The sequence below is a fragment of the Mirounga angustirostris genome, unplaced genomic scaffold (genome assembly GCF_029215605.1).
Source record: "Mirounga angustirostris isolate CCGP_5_RB_7025 unplaced genomic scaffold, mMirAng1.0.hap1 SCAF_9, whole genome shotgun sequence".
Taxonomy (NCBI): Eukaryota; Metazoa; Chordata; class Mammalia; order Carnivora; family Phocidae; genus Mirounga; species Mirounga angustirostris.
In genome coordinates, this window is record NW_026991717.1 from 43,159,605 (window position 1) to 43,178,534 (window position 18,930).

At 46.5% G+C, this 18,930-nt stretch overlaps 1 protein-coding gene across 12 annotated transcripts in view; it reads right to left on the bottom strand.

The window, feature by feature from the left end:
- Positions 1-18,930, bottom strand: part of TLN2 (talin 2) — a 430,586-nt gene that overhangs the window by 353,061 nt on the left and 58,595 nt on the right. For all 12 annotated transcript variants that reach the window (XM_064570358.1, XM_064570361.1, XM_064570366.1 and 9 more), the window contains one exon: positions 5,931-6,020. The gene's annotated coding sequence lies outside the window, so the exon portion shown is untranslated. The remainder of the gene's footprint in view (positions 1-5,930; positions 6,021-18,930) is intronic.

The window sequence follows — 18,930 nt, forward strand, 5'->3', positions numbered from 1 at the left end:
TGCCAAATTTAATCCATGGGTGCAGCGATGTGCTCTGGCTACAGAGCTGAGCTCCTCCACTCTCAGAAGGGCGTTTGAGGGCATTTTTTTATCGCGGAAATATTTCTATTGAACAAAACATCTGGGGGAGACAGCTACTGTCCTGACAACTATGTGGTCTCATGAGTCAGGCCGATGCCAAGCCTTGTGGCCGTTTTCTTAGAGCACAGACTGTTTAAGCTTCCACTTCTTCATTCTACTGTCAGCTGCAGCATGCGCACCCCCAACGAGAGCAGTTCCCGGGGAAGGAGGTCAAGGCAAATCCAGGAGCAAAGAATGGTAATTGCTTTTGATGATCTTCACTGCATCTACTCAAAACCGAAGCCCACCAGGGAAGCCGCCCAAGAGATCCATCTGGAGATCAAGAACTTCACTTTTTAAAGGCAAGAGTATGTATACACCAAGGACTTGCACTAGAAGTGGTTCTGGCCCAAAGAGGTCTGCTCTAAGTGCAGGAATCGGCCAGACAGGGCACCAGCTGCTATACAGAAGGAAAAAGCCTGTTTTAGGGTGGGCAGGTCAGCAAAACTCACCCCACAGGAAATTTTCTCAGCCTTTTCTCATCCTGTCATCATCCACTCCTGTTCGAGAGCAGATCTGCCACAGATACCTGCTAAGTGGGACCATGACTCTGCCCTGGAGAAATGTGCTTCTGACAAATGTCTGTCATCCTGGGTGCCTGGGACACTCCAGAAAGAGACTGCCCAGCATGGCCACAGCAAGCAGTTCAAGGAGTTTCCCCCTGAGCCAGAACACAGGGGGAGGAACTGGACAAGGGAGAGAGGCCAGGGCTGCTGTGGGCAGCAAGGAGCAACCTCCAGCCTGACCCACATCTTCCCTCTCAAACACGCTTGAACAGAAGTGGTCACTCCTGAGCATTTATCAACACTTGGCACCAGTGGGTATAAACATGAACATGTGGGAGGCAGAGAAAAGGAGCCATCGGAGGGGACCAGGCAAACTCAGAGGGCCTCTGTAAGGGGGCCGTGAAGGCTCAACTGTAGAACCAGCAGAGACATCTTGGTAAACCCCATCTGGTTAGAGACTGTTTGAAGCTCTATGAACTTCCAGATCTGGCATGGCCATATTTTGGAAGGCTTTTTCTATTTATTTGGCTTTCAAAATGACAAAAATTTTAAGATCAACATTCTGTGTCAGCGAGGGCCTTCACACCGTTGTTAGGAATATACATTAAATCGTCTTTTGAACGGTCAATTTGTAAAAGGTGTCTATCTTTTGACCTTGAAATCCTACAGCAATGCCCTTATGGTCTTCAAAGATGTATTAAAAAATACTCATTGCAATATTATCAAGTAAATAAGTAAATGGGGAGACAGAGGGTAAGAAGCCCAGCCAGGAACCAGAAAGTGAAAGGTCACATAAAAAAAAAAAAAAAAAAAAAAAAAAAATTAACAAGAGGGATGCCTGGGTGGCTCAGTTGGTTAAGCATCTGCCTTCAGCTCAGGTCATGATCTCAGGGTCCTGCTCAGCAGGGAGCCTGCTTCTCCCACTCCCACTCCCCCTGCTTGTGCTCTCTCTCTGGCAAATAAATAAATATTTAAAAAAAAATTTTTTTTTACAAGAAAAGATGTTAACAATTAAAGAAATAGGCAGTTAAATTCAGGATAGATTTTTATTAGCATGGAATCAATGTCTATGATACATTCACTTTTAAAGTGTCATGCACAATAGTACACTATATTTTGTTAAAAAATGTTTTCTCACAAAGGGGCACAATGAGGACTTTATGAGTGTCTTGATACCACCTTGAAAAAGTTTCTTCTTCTCTCAAGAAGCAAAGAGGGTTAACAATATCATCTGGTGTGCTTTGAACCAGTAAGAGCTCTGTCTGCGAGGGGGAAGAAGTAAAAGCTGACAGATTCCGTTAGCCATTCCTTTAATCAGCAATCATCGTCTTTTTTTTTTTAATAAAAAGAAACATGCCTTAGAGGGTCCCAAATGAGAACAGTAATTGTGATTGGATGTTACCATGGACCCACAATTTCAGACAAGGTAATAAACTGGTACTAAAATAAAATCTGTTTGTGAGATTAGGGGTACGTATGAGCTGCAGGCAAAATCATTCCACGCCCCCCAACCCCAAGTGCCCTATAAGCAATGCTGGCTTTAGGGTTGGGACATTTTGAATGGCAGACATTGACAGAATCCTGTCTTGAAGCAGAGGCAGGAAGGATGGCAAGTAAACGTATGAATACTGTTTAACACTCCGTTTTAAGGGCGGAAAAGCCCGTTATCTCTGTCCCGTAGCATCCTAAAGTTTGTCATACTGTGATTAAAAAAAAAAAAAAAAAAAAGTACATTCTGTTACAAAGAGGGGAACCAGTCCCAAGTTTGGCATGCAACACAGGCCCAGAAAGCCACAATCCTTGGCAGGGGTCACCAATATGAGGAATATCAATACGAAGAATCAGCAGGTCCCTTTTTAGACATCTTTCTCTTCCTTTTCTTCTTTTAAAATAACAGATTGTAAATTACTATTGTAACTTTGTAAAGTAAAAGGCCCTTAAAAAAAAAAAATACAAACCTGTTGAAGGAAAGAATGTTTTTTAAGATACTTATCCAACATCTTCCACCCCATTCGCTCTCTCCCATTACCACAAATAAATGCAGACTCCAGAAAGGACATCTTCTGAAGTCTACAAAAGGCAAGGAAACGCCTACCATCGTGTTTACTTGTGAAGGCTGATAATTACCAGAGACCAACGTGACCACCGTTTGCTCAGGGATTCATCAGCAGTGCCTATTAATTCATTTTTCTTCCGATAGGTTACTTTAGATAAGCAAATGGAAGAAGGAAATTACTTTGTGGGGTTCATTTAACACATGTTTATGGAGCTCAAGGCTGAGTGCTGGGCCCTGGGATACAAGGATGGATGAAGCAGAATCCCTGTCCTCAAGGGGCTCATTTCTACAAAGAAATTGGCCTCAAACAAAAGAAAAGAGCTCGGCTGGAGGGAATGCAGCCAGAAACAGGTGGCAAAGGACACTTCAGCCAGCCCTCAAATGAGCAGCTGGAATGTGTACGTAGTACTCTAAGAGCATCGTATCTACAACCACTCTCTGTGCCAGCGAAAGTCCTCGCCCCCCTTTTGCTGTTGCGGAAACAAACCCAAAAAATAGAAGGCCAAAACAGAGGCACCTCATCAAAACCTTAAAACCCATAAAGCACTACAGTTGCATATCTGATCCAGAACAGAGAAAATAACCCTGAGCAGAGAAAGGTTTCTTCGATTTGGTCTTTGATACAGCAATTCTACACAGTGGCCAGGAAATGGTCTTGAGGACACAGCGAATCAGCCTGAGCCCTCGCCTTCCGCCTCCAGCCATGAGCTATGGATGACTAAGTTGTAGCACCAGCTCTAGGGACCACCAGGAGCCAACAGTCCCTTCAGAAAACTGGCCCTAGGGAAGCTGGCTGAGGCCAACAGAGGTGGGGCAAGAAGTGGGCCTCCTAGATGAATACACAACTCTCTCTCTTTGTCCATTTCTGCCCCACACTGACCAAGCTCCTCCTCTAACTCGAGGGGCTAGAGTGCCTAGAGGCAACATTTTATTTTTATTTTATTTTTTTTTTTTTTAAGATTTTATTTATTTATTTGACACAGAGAGAGAGACAGTGAGAGGGAACACAAGCAGGGAGAGTGGGAGAGGGAGAAGCAGGCTTCCCTGCTGAGCAAGGAGCCCAATGCGGGGCTCGATCCCAGGACCCTGGAATCATGACCTGAGCCGAAGGCAGACGCTTAACCGACTGAGCCACCCAGGCGCCCCTAGAGGCAACATTTTAAAGCTGACACACAGGGAAAGGCCATATCCACAGGTATCATGAGAGTGGGTAAGACGGAAGAAAACACAAATCATCAGCAACTCCATCTTGCTACCAGCAGTAAAATCCCATTTTTAGTCGGGATTCAGGTGGTAAAGGCCAGGGGGGAAGAGCTCTGCCTGAAGGCTGGACCCCAAATGCACCTGCTGTGTCACTATGTGAGTTCCTTCATCCCAGCCTCGGTCTTGCCCTCTGTAAAATGGTGACTGCCTGCCTCAGGGGCTGGAGGGAGGGCTAAGACCCAAGACTGTGTGCCAGGCTCTTAGCCTAGTGCCTAGTACATTGTGAGTACTCCCTAAATGGCTGTTGGAACTGCTAACTACTCATGTGGTGTATCCGTGTGGCCTCTCTTGAGAGCAATAGGACTTTTGAAAGGTCTGACTACAGCCGTGCCTAGCCTGCCACAATGCCATGAACAACCCCAGGGCCAGCTCATCGCTGGGACTCGAGACACCCCCTTTGGTAGCAGTGACCTGAACCCCTCCTGCCACTCCTCTCAGCCTCTCTCGGCCGGCTCTGAGGTTTCGGTGGCCTGCAGTTGCCAACACGTTCTCTCTTCTCAGCCCCCGACTTGGGAACCATGTTGGCCCAGCTGATACAGCTTGCTCTTGAGAAACCCCCTCCGTATTTCCAGAAAGGCTGACTTATACTGCTGAGACCCCACAGGGTTTTAGCTCATGAATCTGAGGAGCACAGTAAGATTGCACTGACAAAACCACAACTTAGGATCGTCATGAGGTACGAGCACATGGACACAGGCAAGGTAACAGGCTCCCACACTTTTCAGCTGGGCTCCTAGTTCAGCATACCCAGCCTCACGCAGCAGAGGGAGACAGACAAGCCAGACAAAATTCTGCCACACACACACCCACCACCACCACCACCGCCGCCTCCCCCAGCAGTTCCCCAAAGGTCACACTCAAAGGCAAGTGTCATGTGCTCTAAGAACCTTAGACCTTCTCCAAACATGATCTACACAAGAGTAGCATTGACACCACTTAGAGCTTGTTAGAAATGCAGAATCTCAGGCCCCACCCAGACCCACCCAGTCAGCATCTGCTTTTTAACTAGATGCCCAGGTGAGAATCTCAGGCCCCACCCAGACCCACCCAGTCAGCATCTGCTTTTTAACTAGATGCCCAGGTGAGAATCTCAGGCCCCACCCAGACCCACCCAGTCAGCATCTGCTTTTTAACTAGATGCCCAGGTGAGAATCTCAGGCACCACCCAGACCCACCCAGTCAGCATCTGCTTTTTAACTAGATGCCCAGGTGAGAATCTCAGGCCCCACCCAGACCCACCCAGTCAGCATCTGCTTTTTAACTAGATGCCCAGGTGACACTGGGGTTGTGACCATGTAGCTTTTACTTGGTCTTGCTCTTCCCTCATGGAAGTTCCATGACAGCCCAGACTGGGCCTACCTCAGCCACTGGGACATAGTAAACACGTTCATTCACGCAATGAATATTTGAGTACAAATGGGTGGTCGATCAAATAACCGAAGAGACCAATCCTGTTTTAAGTGTAAAGAAAAATGCAGGCAAGGATGTAAAGGAAAGATCGAGAGAGAGAATATGGGGGGAGGGGTTGGAGGAGAGGGTCTTGAAAGGAGTCAGGTAAGGCCTCTCTGAAAGGGAGGGTAACAGGAGAATAAGACACGATGGCTGAGGAGGAACACATGAGCTAAGACGAGGTCCGGCAGAGGCACAGCGCCTGCCTTTGCCCCCATGAAGTCTGTCCCTGTAGGCTATGCATGTAGCCTATGTAGATGGACAGTCAATATTTGGCTCTGGTGTACAACCAAGGAGCTCCAAGGAGGCAGCTCCCGAAGGCCCCATGCCCTTTATGGCTGCTGGGGGTAGAAAGGTCAGAAAGGCCACGTGTATGGTCACAGCTGCCATTTCCAAGGCTCCTGGAGCTGCATGTGAGAAAGACAGCCCCTCGGGCAGATCTGGCTGGGCGCTGGGACTACTGGCCACAACCCTCCAGCCCTCAAATTCCACACGTCTACAGTTGCATGCCAAGTAGAAACGTGCAGATTACTCACTATTTTCAACAAGTTGATCCAGGAGTTTGTGGGCAGCAAGACATCCAAGGGTCCAGGAACCCAGTCCAGATGTTACCCTACAACAGCGCGCTGGCAAAAAGGAGACAAATGACATGTGTTAGGGCAGGTGGCCATGTCAGTAGGGATGCAATGTGCGCCCTACACCAAAGGACACCAGTGGGGTTCAGATGACAGAGTGGGTAGAAAAAGAAGACTCCCAAGGCAAATAGTCTCTGAGCACCTTGCAGTCCTACAGCAGACAACCCCTCTGTCCTCAGTCTTGGGAGGGGCACCATCCCACCCCAGCAGCTCCTAGAGCAGCCTCTCTACAGATCCCCCCAACATGGGGCCCCAGCTGCAAAGTGTCCTTGGAGGTCATTGGATCCATCCTGTCTTTATAGAGGAGAAAAATCAAGACTTCAAGGGGAGCTGCCTTGCCCAAAATTAGCAACAAGTACTGGCAATACCAGGAATGGAATCACAGAATCAAGTCTATAAAGCTTAAATTTACCTGTAAATTACTTTCCTTAATAAAACTCAGTTTCTAAATGTTACTCTTATTCCATCTGGCTCTTAACTGATGAAACAAGACAGAGCAGCCTGCATTTCCAAATCTTAATCCTTCCCCTATATTCTCCCCTCTCCCCAATCCCCAAAGACTTCAACAGCCTAAGTGAAACTCCTGTTTTTTTTTTTTCAAAAACAACATTTAAAAGAAAAAGAAAATCTTAGACATTTGAGTATGAGAAGTATAAAAACTTTGTAAACGAACAAAAAAAATTAACACCTAAAAAGTCTCAATTTAGGAAATATAAGGAACACAGAACCAGAACAAAAGCTCCTTTCCCAGACATTGAGTTTATAGACCCAAGAGACCAGAACACACCCAGGAAATGCTCGGAGGCTCTAAGTAGGGCATTTCAAAAATGGGTGGGCTAAGACTGTGGTCAATGGTCATTCTGTTAAAATGATATGGATGCTCAAAAGGCTAATTCTCTAGGAAAGGAGTCTGATTACGTTTTTAAGTTGATCTTCATCCAATTATATATTTAAACCATAATCATGGAAATAACTCTTTCCCTGGGGTTTTAGTTCCAGCTGACCCTGACAAGTCAAGGCATCCCTAGGCACATCACAGCTAACTCTGCTGTCCTCCCGGTACCTTATCCATAAAAAGAACATGAACGGGGTAAAACTCAGGTGTCCCTCAGCCAAGGAACTCAACAATTCCCTCCCATTGCTGGAACAATGCTGAAAGTACCTCACAGTAAGTTAGCTCACACAAAGCATCATTACTCCCCTACTTTGAAGAAGTCAAAGTCCGTCATTATAAATTTAAATTGCTGCATCTCTTAAGGAAAAGACTAGGGAGTTGGTAATAACAGTAGCTGTATTCTGTTTCTAAGGAGTGAACGTCAGCAGTGACACATCTGCCCCCACCCTCACTAAATGGGTATTTGGATGTGTTTCCCCAAAGGTCCATTATTTATAAGGCAGAAGTTAGGGTTTTCTCTTGCATCAAGTGGAACTTAGGCAGTGAGGTCATTTGTTTTGAAACTACAACAACCATCCCAATTCCCGCCCCCCCCCCCCCCCATTTTGGCATTCTCCTTAGTTACTCTGGGTCAAGAAAAGGAGATGCAGGTTTCAGACAGCATGTAAAGCCTGCTGGGCCACCCGCAGCACGGTCAAGAATTCCACCCTGGACAATCCACAGTGTAACTTACTGCTCATTTCCCTTTCAACACTCAGGCACGCTCAGACTTACAAAGTCAACGCAGACCTAACAGATTTCAACAAGTCTTCCACAGCTCCAGCCTTCATTTAAAAAAACAAAAACAAAAAAACACCACCTACCATGATGGCTACATTATTCCTTACCCTTACGGAGAAGGAGGGTCCACAAACTCCTCTGGAAGTATCATGGGACTCTTTCACCCAAAAGAACATAACGCATACAGCTTCAAAGAGTTCATAAGCCACCTGAAGTTTCTCTCTGTACATCTGGCTGGACTAAAACGTTATAAGAAGTCCCCTTTTCTAATTCTCTCCAAACTTTCTATGACCCCTTTGTAAATGGGGGTGTGAATGACAACCCCATTTACAAAGTGATACACAAGGGCAGGGCCAACTGAGAAAACTGACTTCTGGTAGCATTTCTGGTGGAAAAAGTCAGACCCGCAGCTAGAAACGCCCACAGCAGTTTGAGAGCCCTCTGCTCCTCCAGGCATCCTTTGCCGTTTCTGCAGGAAGCTTCCCAAAGCTATGTTTATACTTGGTCATTGATTTTTCCAAAACCAAGAATGAAATGAACATCAGGGAACAAAAATACACGTTATTTAGGAATGCATACATAGGTACTAACAATAAGAAAGGCAGGATTGGTTTAAAAAAAAAAAAGTTAAGACACTTGTCACCTCTGCGGTGACAGGGGATCCTGTACTGTATTTGGAACACTGCTTTCTTACCCCGGCTGTGGGCTTCACAGACGTTCAATTTACTCTTCAAACTGTGCCTAGACATTTTATATACTCTTCTATGGATGTGTCACAAAGCAATTTTTTTTTCTTTTTTGGGGGGAGTTGGGAGTCAGGTCAATGACAAGGACTTCCAGCCCCCATTGAAGACACACCACTAAGCCTGTGGAATGAGGTCTGTGCTTGTCAAAGGGTGGGGCCCACAAAGGAACAGTGAAAATTCTGGCCCCAGGGGCACTGTCTATAAATACATTTTCATTTTTAAACGTCCACGCCCTGGGACAGTCCTGTGCTCTGGGGCTGAGGCCACGCTGACCTCTGGTATTGCCTGTCACTCTGGGAAAAGCTGGTGTTGGGTTTCTGCAAACCCAGTGGTCTTTCCTCTTATATGCTCTGCAAGCCTATTTCCTGTGGCACATTCTGTTACCATGAACTAGCTCAGTAAGTCTTCCTGATCAGCTGAGAAGAGAATGAAGGCCTAGAGGCTTCACAAGTTTGGAGGAACACTTGACCCTTCCCCCTCCTCAGCTGGATACAAAGGCCAGGGTTCCTTACATATTCTCGTCCAGGAGCCTCATCAGTATTTGACCTTCCTGAGGCACCTGGGAGGCTCAGTTGGTTAAGCGGCTATCTTCGGCTCAGGTCACGATCCCAGAGTCCTGGGATCGAGCCCCATATCGGGCTCCTTGCTCAGTGGAGAGCCTGCTTCTCCCTCTCGCTCTGCCTGCCGCTCCCCCTGCTTGTGCTATCTCTCTGTGTCAAATAAATAAAAACTTAAAAAAAAAAAAAGATTGAACATACCCAAATTTTCAAAAAACAAAAAACAAAAAAAAACCTTGACCTTCCTCAGGAGAATTCTGCTCATTCAGGGAGTGGTCAAGTGACTGGCTTATCAAAAAAAAAAAAAAAAAAAAAATAGGTGAAACAAGTAAGGTCTCAATTCCTAGCCCTTTGCACACACTTACCAATATCATCTTGGCCAAATAAGAAGAGCATGCAATTCAGAAACGAGCCCTGTTTTGCAACAGACAAAGCTGCCACTTTTATTTTTTGGTTATAATTGCCAAACATTGGCACCAGGACATTCAACAACATTTTCACTCGTTCGGGACCGCTTGGACTGATACCCTGGGTAGACACAGCGTAGCATGTGCCTTTAATAAAGGAAGCATTGCAGTCCCTCACCTCCGCTTAAGAGGCTCTTCTCCTCACTCAAGCCTGGTTTAAAAAAGCAAAGCAAAAGCCTAAGTAAAAAACAGAACCCACTCTTTAATAGGTCACTGTCTTTAGAAGTTAACATTCCACTGGATCCTGCCATCTCTGGAACCCAAGACAGGCCTGGCTTTCCTGTGTGTGCATGCATGGATCCCAGTTTGAGTGTGTGTAGATGTGTGTGAGCATGCATGCAAGTGTACGTACATAACAGGCCCAACATTCTTCTTGACAGATTCAAAACAATAGCTTCCAGGGAAATCATCGCTAGGAGTTCAGGAAAAGTAAAGGCCTGCCAATTCCAGGAGGACAAGGGTTTCAGCAACTAACAAGGGAACAAAATGATTTCATGCCCCTTTTGCACTGAGACTCTAAGTGGGATCCTTCTCAAATTCAGAGTGCTCGCTCACTTACAGGCACGGTCACTGTTCCCACCCACTGTGACCCAGAGGGGAGAACAGCCCAACCTGGAAACAAATTCCAGAGGTAGCTTTTTTATGTTTAACCCAGACAATCTGCAGATGAGACTCTTCAGCCAAGGAGGGGGCTGACACTCGCAATGAGGAGCAAGTCCCTGGCGTTAGTCACTCCATCTAACAACTAGTTCCTTTCCATCAAGGCCTGGGCCAGGACTGAAAGTAGACCCTCCAACGACAGCCCTGCATTTCTGGGGCACGGGACTGTGCTCAAGTGTAAGTCCTAGTGACTTCCACATGCCTTGGAGAACACAGGCAGGAAAAGGCCACACCTCCAGGCCTCAGGGTGCCTCTCCCCAGGTGCCCTGGGTAATGGGATGGCACACAGTCCTGAAGGGGTGGGTGAGAGGCATGAATGTAGCTCTATTCCTGTAGCCCTCACGTTTGCCCCTTTTATTACACACCCAGATGACAGGCACGTGCTGAGTGCTAGGAGAAGGTGGTAGTTCCTTTTAAGGTGAAAAAGTTTTAAAGATTCTTCCCTGCAAATGCGCAAGCACTCGTGCGCATGCGCACGCGCACACACACAACTAATAGTTGTACTTCTGGTATCCTTGGAGATAGGAGATTAGGATAAAAATGCTCTAAAATAAATTTTTAATTAACCCCACTCTCTCCTACATACATTTTTAAAATAGCAAAGTAATTCCAGGACAGTTTTATTCCATATGCAATACTTGACACAGAGGGATTAAGGATCCCGTGACTAACTCCCACACACAATAGCCTGTGTTCTGCCCCAAACTAGGGCTGGGGGAGCGGCTGGGGGATTAAAATGACCCAAAAAGCCCCAAAATACTGGCCATACTTCAAGGCTAAGCTGTTAGAAGGCAACTTTAGGCCCCACGCGAAGGTAGGAAATATTTAAGTAAGCCACAACCCGTCGTGTCAAACAGCTGGTGGTCTTGTCCAGCGCCCCGTCCCAACCAGCGCTCCCTCGTACGCTCTCCTGTAATTCCCTGTGCAGGTTTTGGGAAATCCCCACCAGCGCGCTTTTCATACTGGTCTAGAATCCTAATCCTCTCTTCTCTCCTGTCTCAGCTTGGAGCTCCTACAGAGCAAGGACTGCCCTTTCCTGGAGGCATCCCTTGCACCTTACACAGGGCACCCAGTAGGCTCAGAGCCAGGGAACAGTGAAAAGAGGCAGTAAGGATTCTTTACAGAGAACTTCACAGACAACTAACAGGAGTTAAGAATTTGGGGAGGAAGAAGAGTATGACTGGACCTCTTCTGAGTACAGCCTGAGTCCGTGATTCCACATTCAGGTTTGAAAACTTACAACTGAAATAAAGATACAAGAAAAAAAAAGGGGGGGCACCTGGGTGGCTCAGTCGTTAAGCGTCTGCCTTTGGCTCAGGTCATGATCCCAGGGTCCTGGGATCGAGCCCCGCATGGGGCTCCCTGCTCAGCAGGAAGCCTGCTTCTCCCTCTCCCACTCCCCCTGCTTGTGTTCCCTCTCTCGCTGTGTCTTTCTCTGTCAAATAAATAAATAAATAAATCTGAAAAAAAAGAAAAAAAAAAAATCAACAGTCTTCCCAAAGGCCCAGGATACATGAGCAGCTTGGCTTCCCCATCAATCAGTCTGACAGCAGCAGAAAGACCCAAATTTAGACTCAAAGGTGTTCATTTTCTTCTTTCCTGTGCCTTTCTATCCTGTCTGTAGTACTGCCTTCTCTACCTCCTTTCTCCCTTCTCCACCACACTGAGATTTCTTACCTTGGGATAGGAACCCCTGCACAATTAGACCCCTACATGATTTGCCCCAACTCAGCCCCTTCCCACAGACACACACACAGACACGCCTCCATGAGCCACAAATCAGGCTCCAGAATGTTCCGGGGAGAATCCCACCACTTCCTGCCTTCCACTCACCCACTTCGGGGTCTGTGCTCAAGTCACACTCCTTCCAGGAAAGCCCAACCGGCATCACCAGATATAAATCTACCTTCCCCCCAAATCCGGCTCACATTCCTTCCCAGCCTCTAAGACAATCCCTCTGATGCTCCCAATCAAAATGAGTCTTTCCTTCCCCTACATGCTGTCGGCTTTTGTCTCACTGTCTCACTATGGGAGACCTCAAACCTCTCACCTCCCTGAGAGTTCCTGACAGGTCAGGAAGCCACCACCTTTACCTGGGTGCCCTACAGAGCATCCAACATAAACCTTGGCCAACAGTGAGGACTCAGTTACCTATGAAGTGACCATGCCTTAATGTTTCAAGGGTTCTTGCGGGTGGCTCTCAGGGTGCCCATTTTAGAATCAAACCACGCACACTGACAGCCTGAACAAGAGGATAGGTTTGGGTTTTTTTTGGGGGGGGGGTTATTAAGAGTTTTACACACACACACACACACACAGCACTAACACAAATATTCAATCACATCAGTCCACCCCATTCAGGCCCTATTTCCCCAAGGGCTGAAGACCCCACTTCCTCTGCAAAGCTGGTGTTCCTCCGGGACCTACTCGGAAAGTATGCGACTTTGGAATACACAGGCACACTTTTCTTTATGAAGGACACAGCTTCTGGGGAAGTAGCATTGTTAAAGCAACTATATTTATACATTCATTCTACAGCCACGGATTTCTTGAGACAGATCAACCTCCACACTTTTTCTTCTGATTCACTGGGTGCGTCCTGTGGGTCTAGAATTTACACCATTCCCTTGATCCTAAAATGCATTCGCTTATGAACAGATAGAAATGGCAATGTTGTTAATGCTCATCTCAGATGAGAAGTCTGCATACACGCTCCAAGGAAAATAAGGAAGCAGTGTAGGACCCCAGTCAAGAAGCCTCTGGAATCTTTTTCCAAACACAAATGTTTCTCATTTGGTCCAGGCTCTGTTTCAATTACACGCCAAGAAAAGACAAAGAAAAACCCCTGCCTGCATGAAGACATTATAAATTATCTTTGTTACGTCACATAGTAAAGTTGCCTCACATAAGGTAATGTTGACAAATGGTTACAGGAGCAGTTTTACTCAGCAACTGCTTTATTCCTAGGTGTTCTTCATTCCTAGGTGTCTGCCAGTCACCCGCCTTATTGCTCTCCAGAAACCAGATAGTGTGGGGATGTGGGGTCCCGTCTGAAGCTTTTGACGTTAATTTCTAAAGAATGGTCACGAACATCAACATCAAAAAACAACTCCTTTGTAACATTAAATAACTTCAGAAACAAAAATTGACTGGATGGAGTGTCTTACTCTTCTAACTTTCCCCAGCTAGGTAATTTTGCCAGTCGGTCATTTTAACTTTCAACATTGACTCCAAGGCCAACTTCATTGATGCCATTTCAAATAAATTTATAAAGCATGCTATCTCCTCTGGCACATTTTGTAGATTAGGTCAACTCTCAGGTAATGTGCTGAAATCCTTAGCATCCCACAACAACACTAGGCCCATCACCTTTTCAGTGTTGTTTACAGGCCAATGCAAGCCAAAAGTTTTCCCATTTAAGCCAAAAGGAAAGAAGGTAAACTTTGAAGTATGTGAATTCTTAAAGGCTAAACAACCTTTATTATCATGATCCCTTTTCCCCTAAGGTCTTCTCTGTTGCTGAGCATGTTGCTGAACTTACCTTAGATTCTACACCAAGGTTTTTTTTTATTCCCACAAGAAATTTTACATGTAGAAGTAATTTTGGAGATCCCTGGGCCCATGACTTGGCAAACTCTGCCAGAATTTTCCAACAAAATGGGGGGGGGGCGGGCAGGGAAGCACCTGGCATGGAGAAGAAATTCACAGCAAGCATTAAATTGCCTTCATTTATTGAGTTCAATGTTCTAGCTTAAATTCAGATCATGCAAGTTTTGCACTTATTCAATACGTGCATGCTTGCTTTCATTCAAAAGTAACCTTGCGTCTTCCAAATTTCCTGAGCAAAATCAAGGCTCCAGTGAGAGTCTTAGGTTTATCCTATGGTCTCATATACCTTGCTTCACCACGCAGCACTTCACCCCCATCCAGGAAGCAGGAATCTTGACTGTGCCCTTCCTTCTAAGGCTAAGGAATCTACCACCCAAATGTTTGGTGACTTGACCAAAAGAGCATAAGGCTGGCCCAGGTACAGTACCCAGGTCTCCAGACTCTCTCTCTTCGCAGCCACTGATTCACAGCAACTACTGAATGCATCAAGTCATGGTCTACTTCAATTTCTGTGCCCACACCTGCTCTGTATTTAGAGAAGTTTAAGTTGTTAAGCATTCTCTTCCAAGCTTACACCAAGGTTTGCAAAATGGGAGACCAATCCATCACCATTTTCAGATTGCCAAAATCTCCTCCGCCTTCAGAGCATTTTGACTTCTTCCCTACTCACTACACACATTGTCCCCATGCACAACCATTAGCTAAAATCAGAAGTACAAGCTGCTTAGTGGAGACAAGTCCTCTGTGTCCAAAATCTAAGGAGAAAACCACAATTAAATCTGCTCAAGGGAAAACCGTCATCCCAAACACAATGCAATTCGGTTCAGAACTGTGTTTATCACTTTCTTGTAAATGGCCGTTGAGCCAGTTTTAGCTACTGTAAGAGCTCTAGTAAACACTATTTCAGCTGTGTAGTTCACATATCAAAACAAAAAAAGGATAGGGTTCAAGCTATCTAAGAGTTGTGTTTATGAATTCCCAGGGTCATCATCTACAACTCAAACACTGGTGGTCAACCAGGAAGAATTCGCCCCCAACGGGGGATATTTGGCAATGTCTGGAGACATTTTTGGCTGTCACAACCGAAGGTGGGGTGGTAATGTAGGCTACTGGCATCTAGTGGGTAGAGGCCATGGATGGTGCAAAACATCCTATGACACACAAGGCAGCCTCCACAACAGAATCATCCAACCAGTGGTATGGAGGCCAATGGTACGGAGGCTCAGAACCCTTATTAAAATACAGGAAAAGCAGGAAGAACACTCAGGCAAAGTCCTAAATCCTAATTCTTCCCATGGTGGGCTGCTTGGTCTGGGCATAGCACCTGAATTCCTAGGTCTCTGGTTCATTGTCATTCAACAATGACAATGCTTGCCCATTTCAGAGATTTTGCAACCTCTAAACTGGATTCAACCATTACTTCTCAAAGCCTTCCAGTATGGCAGTTCAAGCCTGGAGCTACTTATTGTCTCTTACTCTAAAAGGGGCATTTGATCAGGGGCACATCCCCACCAGTCTTCTCTCAGCCCTATCACATTTACATTGGGAGGAGCAGCAATGCTGAAGATAACTTGTTTCTCTGTATCACCACCCACCAAAGAAGTCCCTGGTGACCTCCCAGTTCACAGAAATGAAAAGCAGAGAGTTCCTAGACCTGAGGAGCTCTTTCCAACTCTAAAATGATTCTTTGCAATCAACAAACTAAGGACCAATATGGCAACTGCATTTCAAATTCTATATTGTTACGCAAAAATGCGTAAGCAACAAAGTGAGACAGCTTTACAATAAAAGTAGAAGGAAATGACATGGCTATAATTGCGCTCAACGATGTATATGGTTTTTCCATTTTCATAATGCTTGGCAACCATCAATCAGCCTGCCACCCCAGCTTAGGGGATAGCCTCAGTATCAAGTCATTATTTTAGGGATAGAAAAAAATATGCTGCCACCTTGCCATTCCCAAAACCTTATCTCCTGGCTCTAGCTGAATGCACACCTCCCATGAAAGAGACCAGATTAACTGGGAGGCTGAGCATCTCCATATACTACCTAACGGCCTCTAGAACCAAAGAACACAGAAGTTGTTTTCCAAGTAAAATTCTCACTTTCAGAAAGAGGAATTTAACTTGTCTGATATGAGAAGACTAACATCTTTAACTACCTCTGTAGGTTCATCATTGTGCATGTGTTCCTCAGACAGTCCAGGACAGGGAGCCAGCCATCCAGCCAGCTGCACAGGAATCCTACTGTCCCATCATGCACAAGTCCAAGGGTTCTCCGGATCCCAGGCTGGGACAGAGTAGTGGGCTAACCAGAGAAGTGGGAGAAGACATCCAGAAGAGGAACCAAGAGGGAAGCTGAACTTCTAAGGCTATAAGGCACATAGCCCAGGAGCTGGTGTTTAACACATTTCATTCGCTTCAAACAACAACAAAAACCACTCACCATGAATTTCCTAGTACATCCGTCATCCATAAACCAAATGAGAGAGGTAATCCAAAGATTGGGGAGGGGGAGGGGGAGACCAGTGAAAACACCACAGATGGCAACAGAGGGTTAATGTCCCAGAGCAAGGCTTCCTCTCAGCAAGCACAAATCCGAAATCATAATAAAAATGCTGAAGGACTTAGTCACAAGCCCTCCCCTCAGCCATCAGAAGGAATGGCAAAAATGCTGAGCGAATGCTTGGAGCCAGAACGATTCCATTTTCCTTCTAACTGTGCAAAGAATTTGCATTTAAAATGAGCATTTCATCAGACCTTCCAAGAATGCTTGATATTTGGCTGCTACCCAGAATAAAAGTGATCCTCCGCAACTCCAAGTTTCTAATTATTTACCCGCAGCCCAAGTATCTGGGTTCCCTAGTAGACTGAGGAACACTTGCAGCTAAACACATCTTCCAAGTCAGATAGAACTTAAAACACAGTCCAATCACATGGACAAAATTAAAAATACAAAGGTAACTTCCCAATGACTCAACTCTCCAAGAAACTAACTTTACTTTCTATACAGTTTCACATTTACAAGGAAAGTAGTATCAGGAAATGACGATTTGTTCTAAGAACTCAAAGGACAACTCTTAGGAACATTCAACACTTCTTGTTCAGCAACCAAGGGTTGCATGTCAACCAGAAGCACGGGGTCCTGGAGCTCGAGTGAAGCATGGAGTCCAACGGCAGGACAAGCCCGGATGGGCGCCCCCAGCCAGGAAGGCCACTGCCTCTCCTCACAGGATCGGTCCATGACAAGCACTGCTTCTCAGCATCCACATCCGAAAAACAGAGCTGTCATTTGTTTTCAAGGAAGGAGGGAGGAAGAGAAGAGAGGATTCAGGGGGCAACACCAGCGAGCGCCTCGTCATCCCTCAGCCACTGGAGGCGGGGTCAGAGCAAGGGGAAGTCAGTGGGGGGCTTTAGCCTTGCTCCCTAAGAGGGACAGTTTTCAAGAGTTTAAATACAGCAGAGCCTTTTATCTTTTTTACTCACTATTAGCACTGGAGGGTGGCAAGAGGATACAAAAACATCAGTGGAAGTTCAGAAAAGGGTTACCAGAGCCATGGGGTTGGGGGCGAGGCAGGAGGCCCCCCTATTCTGAAGGGGAGTAAATCCTCCCCAACAGCCACAGGGCCCGTGGCCACCGCCAACAGCCCAACTGTACAACAAAAAGGCAATTCTTGGGATTCTCCAGTTGTTTTAGTGTCTTCTTCCACATCCTCCTCCTGACTACGGGGGTGGTTGCTCTGCGGTCAGGATAGCTTTTCACCAGAGCTGGATTTCCTAACAAGGGCATTTCAATTAAAGATGAGACACAAAACAATGCAATAGGGAAGGAGAAATCCGAGGATGCAGTCCAGCCTGCAGCCTCCATGTGGTTCCCATTCCCACCGAAGCCTTGCACCAAGCTGGCTTTGTGTTCTCCAGTCCTAGAAGGGAGGCCTGGACCAACTGGCAAAGCCACACCCCCCAGCTCAGGGCCATTTCCTCCTGTTCCTCTCTCCTTCTTCAGCCTACAGCACTACCCCACCCTCCTCCTAAGCACAGCAGCCCCTCTGACTCCGCAGACTTCCCTGCATCCCTGAGGTGGAATACCTTTCCAGTATCCATGCCTGCAAACCCCCAGGCTAGGAATCTCCACCCTCAGGGTCCAGGAAAGGAAATCATGGGCTCGACACCAGGAAGCCAACGACAGTGGCAGATTCTAAAACAGACCTCCCTAACGCATGGGGCCACCAGCCAACTCCATGGCTTACCTTAACTGGTCCGCCCACAGGCCTCTCAGGAGACTGAAGCCAAGGGAGGATCGGCTGTGGGCAGCACAGAGCCTAAGAGCAGTACCTGCAACCTGGCCCTCTCCTTCAGTGAAAGTATACTCTGCAGGGGGCTCCTTCCGTGATTTGTTCACAAAACTCATCAACCCTCCTTCCTGACTCCTACAAAGCAAGGCATCCTGGACCATTACTTCATGTGCTCAGATAGGGTCTAGCCAACACTTGTACTTTCCCTCTTCTGTGCTGACCAGGCCACTCCTGGGCCGGCAGCAATCTCCATCAGAGCTTCTAACTACCTCTAATAAAGGTCCCTCTGTTGTAAATCAATTTCAAAGGATAGTCAAGGCTCAAGGAATAGTGGAGATGTAGTTACCGATTTAAAAAATACTTTACCTTTTTTTGAATAACACACATTCATATTCTGGTATCCTATTATTTTTCTGCCCTATAGGGTAGAAAGAGCAATTAAATTGTCTTGACACTGCTTGCCAAATGTAGCTGTGCCACGTGACCATGTGAGTTAGCAGACTCTTTGGTGGTTTAACCACCGTGGCCTCCCATCACATCCCCTGTCACCAGGGAAAGGGGGCAGGAATGAAGAATAGAGTAAGAAAGAAGAAATGCCTAGGCTGAGCAGATCTGGCTGCCTGAGGGGACCACTCAACCCTGCATCAACCCCGCATTTTTTTTAAGGTTTGAGACAGAGAGAGAGTGAACAGGTGCATGGAGGTGGGGGAGGGGATGGCAGAGGAAGAGGGAGAGAGAGCATCTCAAGCAGACTCCCCATTGAGCACAGAGCCCAACGTGGGGCTCGATCCCAGGACCCTGAGATTACGATCTGAGCCGAAATCAAGAGCCGGATGCTTAACTGACTGAACCGCCCAGGCACCCCCTCAACCCCACGTTTCTTATTTGTATAC